This window comes from Bison bison, unplaced genomic scaffold, assembly GCF_000754665.1.
Source record: "Bison bison bison isolate TAMUID 2011002044 unplaced genomic scaffold, Bison_UMD1.0 scf7180017864489, whole genome shotgun sequence".
NCBI lineage: Eukaryota > Metazoa > Chordata > Mammalia > Artiodactyla > Bovidae > Bison > Bison bison.
Genome location: NW_011495048.1, coordinates 10790769 through 10797996, shown reverse-complemented (window position 1 = coordinate 10797996; position 7228 = coordinate 10790769). Strand labels below are relative to the sequence as shown.

The following is a 7228-nucleotide window of genomic DNA, read 5'->3' as shown; positions in this document are numbered from 1 at the left end:
CCAGGGTTCGGGGCAGCTGCCTGGAATGCACTGCCAACCTCAAAGCTAAAACCTAGCCACAAACAGCCTCGTTTCCTCAGAGACAAGAAGGCACTGATGGCAACAGGAGGTGCTGGGGCAGCAGGGAAGCCAGAGCAGGTGGAGGTGGCCACGGAGGGGGCTCATCCTGCTCGGCCCTCACACCGGAAACACCACTGGTGGGGACAGCACGCCCAGAAAACAAGAGTGTTCTGCCCGGCCTGGCTGACTGGCGAGGCTCCAGTCAGCAGCGAGCCAAGAGCAGAACACAGGTCATGTGCACACTTACCACTTCTCATGGCCATCGCGTGCACAGGGACTCATCAGAACGACTGCCTTGAACTGGGTACATGTGGTTCAGATATAGAATACGCTGCACATGCAAGTCTCCCTCCCCTACCCCCAGAGGACACAGGGCATGTGGACAGCCGCACAGAGCATGGGGCGGGGCGGGGCGGGGCGGGGGCGCCACGAGGAGACAATTAATGAAGCAAGGCACCTTACAAGGAACCAAGGAGTCCAACAGGGGAAGACAAAGCCACCAATTTTTCATATAAATCAGGCAAAAATATTTACCACTAGATACTCCCACAAAAAACCAGGAAGGTCTAATGAATGCTGTGTGTGTTTCTCATCTCTTGAGTATATGTAGACAAACACAAAAATTTATTTCATCTTCCCCCACTGCCCCCTTTAACACGGAAGTAGTTAACTATACAGGACACGCTGTTCGGAATCTTGTGTTCTTTTTTTAAATGAAATACCTTGGAGATCTTTCCTTAGCAAGGCACAGTCAGCACCTTGTTTTCCGCCCCCACCCAGCACTGTACTCCACTGTAGGGATGCACGCTAGCTTATTCCACCTCCTGGTGGATATTTATGTGATTTCCACCTTTTGCTACTAATGCTGTGATGAACAAGCACGCACGCGTGCGCGCACACACACACACCACTGCACACATACTAGCACACCCACAGTATCAAGAGTCAGAGGAAATGCTGAGGTGAAGGGGACTCACACCGGTACTTTGGGCATCTGGTATACTCCCACCTGTGGCCTGAGAGCATGCCGGTTTCCCACAGCAGGTGGGTCCTTTTATCCTAATTTCACAGAGCCGGGAAACCTTTCAGAGAGTCAAATCCAGGCCTGAGTGACTCCAGAACCCAAGCTCTTTATGAACCAACTGGGGAACAAGGTACAAAACAGACACACAGAGCAGGCTTAGAGAGACTGGTAAGGGACCAAGTCCCACAGGACAGAACCTTCATGGAGCCACATCCTCGCCTAGTGGCTACTTAAGAAGCGGCAAGAAGACGATGACAGGCAAACTGTTTCCACAATTACAGGAACAAGCGGAGCCCACCAGCTGGAAGAATTAGGGTGAAGGCTGAACCTAATCAGAGGCCCCAATTTCTTGCTCCGTTTCTAGAAATCCTTTCAATGTCCAGAGTCAAGCCATGATGGGTGGCTAATCCATATTTACTCTCCTGGTCCCCCCTCACTAAAGCAGGTGGTCTTAATGACAGGGGACTAAAATAAGATGATACTGGGGCAATAGAGGGGTACAAAGAAATGATCTCTATCTTTGTTTAACAATGTGTTTTTGATTTGTCTTGTCTGGATTTCACTATTCAAAAAGAAGGTATCTCTTCATCCTGGGGATGAGTGATGGGCTAGAATTAAAAGCTCCTCTGGGGATACCGCTAGGTAACTTTCAAGTATAGATACAAACCTGAACTAAGCGAACAGTGTCACCAGAAGTTCTTCAGCAACCAGGAGAGGTCTGAAATTCAGCGATTTTCATTGATTTTCTGAAAAGACAGATCATAGGTGGTTATTTTCTCAGTCTGGATACATAGTCTGTTCATAATCTCACTTATTAATCTGCCTAACAAATCAAGGTGTATTTTCCCTGTGCCACATGAGCTTTTTTTTTTTTTTTAATCAGAATTAAAACAGATTCATGTGAAAAGAAAAAAGTCTACCATGAGTGTTCAATCCAAATTGTACATAAGTATTACAGAAAACAAAGAAAGGGAGAAATCAACTGGGATAGGGAAAACTCCTTGAAGGAATGACTACTGAAGACATCAATCATCTGCCAAGCAAATGGATAAAGAGTTCAACTCTGTGGCAAGTGTCAGGTGGGCATGTTAACATGCCCAGTTGCATGACAGTCCAGCTCTCATTTCCACACAGATTCTAGATTTTACACATCATCGTTTCTTCTCACGCCTCTGAGGATGAGGGTGGAGAAGGGGATTCTGCTTGAATCCTTCCAGTGAGACAAGCTTCCACCTTTCCAGAACACCAAATGGACTGCTCAGATGAAAATGTGCTATGCTGTCAGTAGCGTTAAACAATCTGCTACTCTTCATGGGTCATCCCTGCTCTCTGATCACACACTTTACAGTGTTTTTGGAGGTCAGCAGCTCCTAGGTGGGCAGAGGCCCCAGTCAGCAGCCTTTTCTAACAAGAAAGTGACAAGAAATTGGACTGAGTGACTGGAGGGCTCTGAGCGGACAATGAATTCAAGCCTCCCATCTGAGAAAGATCTGCACGCACCAGTTCAGCCCTGTGCTTGGCCAAGTCAAGAGACTAGCCACTTGAGCTGCAGGATGAGAGAGCAAATCGCCAACATTCAGTAGATCATGGAGAGAGTAAAGGAATTCCAGAAAAACATCTACTTCCACTTCACTGACTACAAAAAAGCCTTTGACTGTGTGGATCACAACGAACTGGGGAAATTCTTTAAGAGATGGGAATACTAGACCACTTACCTGCCTCCTGAGATACCTGTATGCAGGTCAAGAAACAACAGTTACAAGCAGACATGGAACAACAGACCAGTTCAAAATTGGGAAAGGAGTATGACAAAACTATAGATTGTTACCCTGTTTATTTAACTTATATGCAGAGTACATCATGTGAAATGCAAGGCTGGATAAATCACAGACTGGAATCAAGATTGCCAGGAGAAATATCAATAACTTCAGATATGCAGATGATACCACTATAATGGCAGAAAGTGAAGAGGAATAAAGAGCCTCTTGATGAAAGTCAAAAAACGGAGTGAAAAAGCTCGTTTAAAATTCAACATTCAAAAAACTAAGATCATGGCATCCAGTCCCATCACTTCATGGCTAATAGAAGGGGAAAAAGTAGAAGCAGTGACAGACTATATTTTCTTGGGTTCCAAAATCACTGCGGACAGTGATTGAGGCCATTATAATTAAAAGACGCTTGCTCCTTGGAAGGAAACCTAAGACAATCCTAGACAGCATATTAAACATCAGAAACATCACTCTGCCGACAAAGCTCAGTATAATCAAAGCTAATGGTTTCCAGGAGTCATGTATGGATGTGATAGACCATAAAGAAGGTTGAGCACCAAAGAACTGATACTTTTGAACTGTGGTGTTGAAGAAGACTCTTGAGAGTCCTGTGGACTGCAGGGAGATCAAATCAGTCATCCTGAAGGAAATCAACCCTGAATATTCACTGGAAGGACTGATGCTGAAACTCCAATACTTTGGCCACCTGATGCGAGGAGCTGACTCTTTGGAAGACTCTGATGCTGGGAAAGACTGAAGGCAAAAGGAGAAGCAGGTGGCAGAGGATGAGATAGTTAGATAGCATCAACCAACTCAATGGACATGAGTTTGGGCAAACTCAGGGGGAGAGGGACCATGTGGAGTTTGGTATTAAAATTCTGTCAGTTTCCAGGACCCGCAGAGACAATATGACCTACCAGATGAAATTAGGAATGATGGAGGCTTGGCTTACTCTTGCCCTACGGTAAAGATATGCTCACATATCATGTATGGGGTCACACTAACTGGTTAAGTCTGGACATCTGACCCTTCCTGGTACTGGCCGCACACTCCTTGTGCAGCCCCGTCACAGTTGCCAGGACTTCCTCCCACTCACGCCTGTCCAGGATGGAGAACAGAGAACTTGGAAGTCCGCATGTGGGTGGAAAGGGGGGGAAGTTGAGGGGGGCTGGCTATGTCCTTAACTAAACCATTCAAATGTACAAATGCTCAACTTAGGGGGCAATCCTCCTCTGATCAGGATTTTCTAAATCACAAGCTCACAAACCATCTGATTTACAGCAACTCTGCCCAGGAAGCCAGGTTCTGCCTGGGACCCATCTCTGTACCTGGGTGCACAGAAGGCACCTCTACCAGCCACGGAGACCAGGTGCTGCCTGAGCCAGCCCTACCAGTTCAGGGGCTAAAGCCCTTAAGCTCTGAGCTGTTTCCGTAGGAGCCCATAGGTGTAAGTGGTCAATGAACGCCATGCACTGAATTCTGAGGTGGCAGAATCAGGCCGGAGAAGCAGACAAAGAAGGTCTCCGTGCTGCCCTTTCTCTAGGAACATGAATCTTCACTCGAGGAAGAAAGGGGGGCGGTGGGGTGGACCCAGCACTGTCAGTTTTGCTGGAAGGTTTCTGGGGGAACTAGATGGATGGCAGAAAGGGGATCAAAGGCAGAAGCCAGTCCAGGCATGCGAGGCAGTATGAAAGCAGGTGAAGACGTGTGTGGGGAGGCCAACAAGAGGGGCAGTCACGAGAGGCCCAGGCCGGCCTCAGAGTGGGGTGACTGCCAGGAACGCTGTGCAGGAGGCTTGAGACTGGGAGGCCCACGGCTCAAAGCCACCCCCTTCCACCTGCTCCTTCCCTGGTTGCGCAAGCCCTGCAGCCCTTCGAGGCCTGAGCTCCTATTACCATGTGATCGTATGTGAAGCACATCTTACTACTGCACTATTTTTGTTGCCTTTGTTCATGACAAGAACTGTTAACATGAGAACATATAATATCTTTTACGCAGCCAGCTTAATAAAGAAGTTAAAAAAAAAAATCAACCAAAACTGTGCTCTCTGTGACTGGGGCCACAGAGAACCTCACAGCAAGGCCAACCTTTTAACTTGTCACGAGAGGTCTTTAGATGGCCTTTAAGGAGATGCACTGCCACATCTACAAGGATCTTAACTGAGCTTCCAGCCACCCCTCCCCCCACCCCAAGCTCTCGGGCCTCCTTGGCAGCAGATTATTGCCATCCAACGAAGCTCAAAGTATGAGGATGATGGGGACTGAACATATCCATTAAGTGGACCCTCTGTTCCCACCTAAGTCTTCCCTGTAGCTCAAATGGTAAAGAATCTGCCTGCAACGCCAGAGACCTGGGTTCGATCCCTGGGTCGGGAAGATCCTGTGGAGAAGGGAATGGCAACCCACTACAGTATTCTTACCAGGAGAATCCCATGGACAGAGGAGCCTGGCGGATATAGACCATGGGGTTTGCAAAGAGTTGGACATCAAGGAGTAGCTAACACTACTCTGTTCCCAACAGAGAGCAAGGTCAAAAAACCATCTGCCCCATAACACAAATCATTCCTACTGTCTAAAGAAGCTGGCCCTGGACCATATGGCTGCAGCTCCACAGGCCACTGCTTTTACTGTACTAACAGTTTTCTATGAGTCCGTCGGGCCACAAGATGTGAAGACTGATTAAGAAACTGACTGATACTCGGGAGGTGCCATTAAGAACGTTTCTCTTTGGAGAAGAATTCTCAGGTCTCTGTAACAGACACTGTGATTTCACTGAGTAGCCAGTTTACTCTTTACTTTATATACGTACTGGCAAAACTGATTTAAAAAAAATTCTCCTCTTTGCTCTTGCTGCTTGGAAGCTCAGAAGCAAATCAGTAGTCTCATGCAAGTAAAATCCAGAGGCCAAAGAGGCATTCAACTTTGGTATTTTTCACCTGATCTGTCTCAATCACTTTTCTTAAAAATCTTGTTACACTGGGAAAGATTACTCAATTTTTGGAACAAAATAGAGGAGTGTTAAAAACAGAATTTTTTTTTTTTTAAAAAGCTCTAAATCCAACACTTCATCAAATGCCAGAAGAAAACAAAGCCTGTTTACCAGTACGTCTAAAAATCAAATGTAGATCCTTATGTTAGTATCTTTCTACTCAAAGTGTTGTCCATGGAAAAGCAGCACCTGCATCACCTCAGAGCTTGCTGGGAATGCAGATTCTCAGGCACCACCCCAGAGCTCTGGAATCAGAATCTGCATCTTAGCAAGCTTTCCAGGTGGTTGGTAGGCATAGTAATGTTTCAGAACCACCAAGTTAGTAAGCCTATTTCAGCATCCTGAAAGGGAAATACAATGGCTTTCCAACCATTCATCAAGCACCCACTTTATGCAAGGCAGACAAAAGTAGGAAATTTACGGTCCCTGTCCTTAAGGTCCGGAGAAGGCAATGGCACCCCACTCCAGTACTCTTGCCTGGAAAATCCCATGGATGGAGAAGCCTGGTGGGCTGCAGTCCATGGGGTCGCTAAGAGTCGGACATGACTGAGCGACTTCACTTTCACTTCCATGCACTGGAGAAGGAAATGGCAACCCACTCCAGTGTTCTTGCCTGGAGAATCCCAGGAACGGGGGAGCCTTGGTAGGCTCCCGTCTATGGGGTCGCGTAGAGTCGGACATGACTGAAGCAACTTAGCAGCAGCAGCAGCAGTCCTTAAGGTCCTTCCAATAGGACACTAGGAAAAGCTTACACCTGTGGCAGGTTTCTTAATGGTTAATGACAGGATGTCACAACTGGAGGGCATCTTCAGAAAGAATGGTATTTCCTAAAAAGGATTCCAGATTCATATAGCTACACTAAAAGCACAGAGACCAGAATTCTCCTGTGATCCTTACAAGTGAGAGGAGACAAGGTCTTTGTTTTGGAGATTCCAAGTAATTTAAGAAAAACTGACATACCAAGGGGACCTACAGCTGGCAGGAAATAGACAGCCTGTTTCCTGTGACCAGAAAGTGGTACAGGAAAATCCGGAAGTGAGGCAACCTCCCCCTAGGGGGTGCATCTGCCACCTCAATGTCTAGCAAATAGATTCAGAGCTACTAGAAGACTTTTTCCAGTGTTCACAATGTTTGTGAACAACTTTCAAGACAGGAAGGAGTTTTTTCATGAAAACAGATTTAAGTTAAAAGGAGAGACAACATCTCAAGTCCACTTCCATCTGAACCAACTTTGTCAGCCACATCAGCCTCCCTCTCCTCTGCTTTTATGTGACCATTTCAGTAACAGACCACATGAAAAGTTCATCAAATATTACTGCAATACTTGACCAAATTGTTATTTGGCACTCCATCAATCTCCAGTGGGTGACGGTACTTTAAATGCATA

At 46.5% G+C, this 7228-nt stretch overlaps 1 protein-coding gene across 7 annotated transcripts in view; it reads right to left on the bottom strand.

The window, feature by feature from the left end:
* Positions 1 to 7228, bottom strand: part of CEP68 (centrosomal protein 68kDa) — a 27312-nt gene that overhangs the window by 18182 nt on the left and 1902 nt on the right. For all 7 annotated transcript variants that reach the window (XR_827309.1, XM_010863323.1, XM_010863324.1 and 4 more), the window contains exon 2: positions 1752 to 1830. The gene's annotated coding sequence lies outside the window, so the exon portion shown is untranslated. The remainder of the gene's footprint in view (positions 1 to 1751; positions 1831 to 7228) is intronic.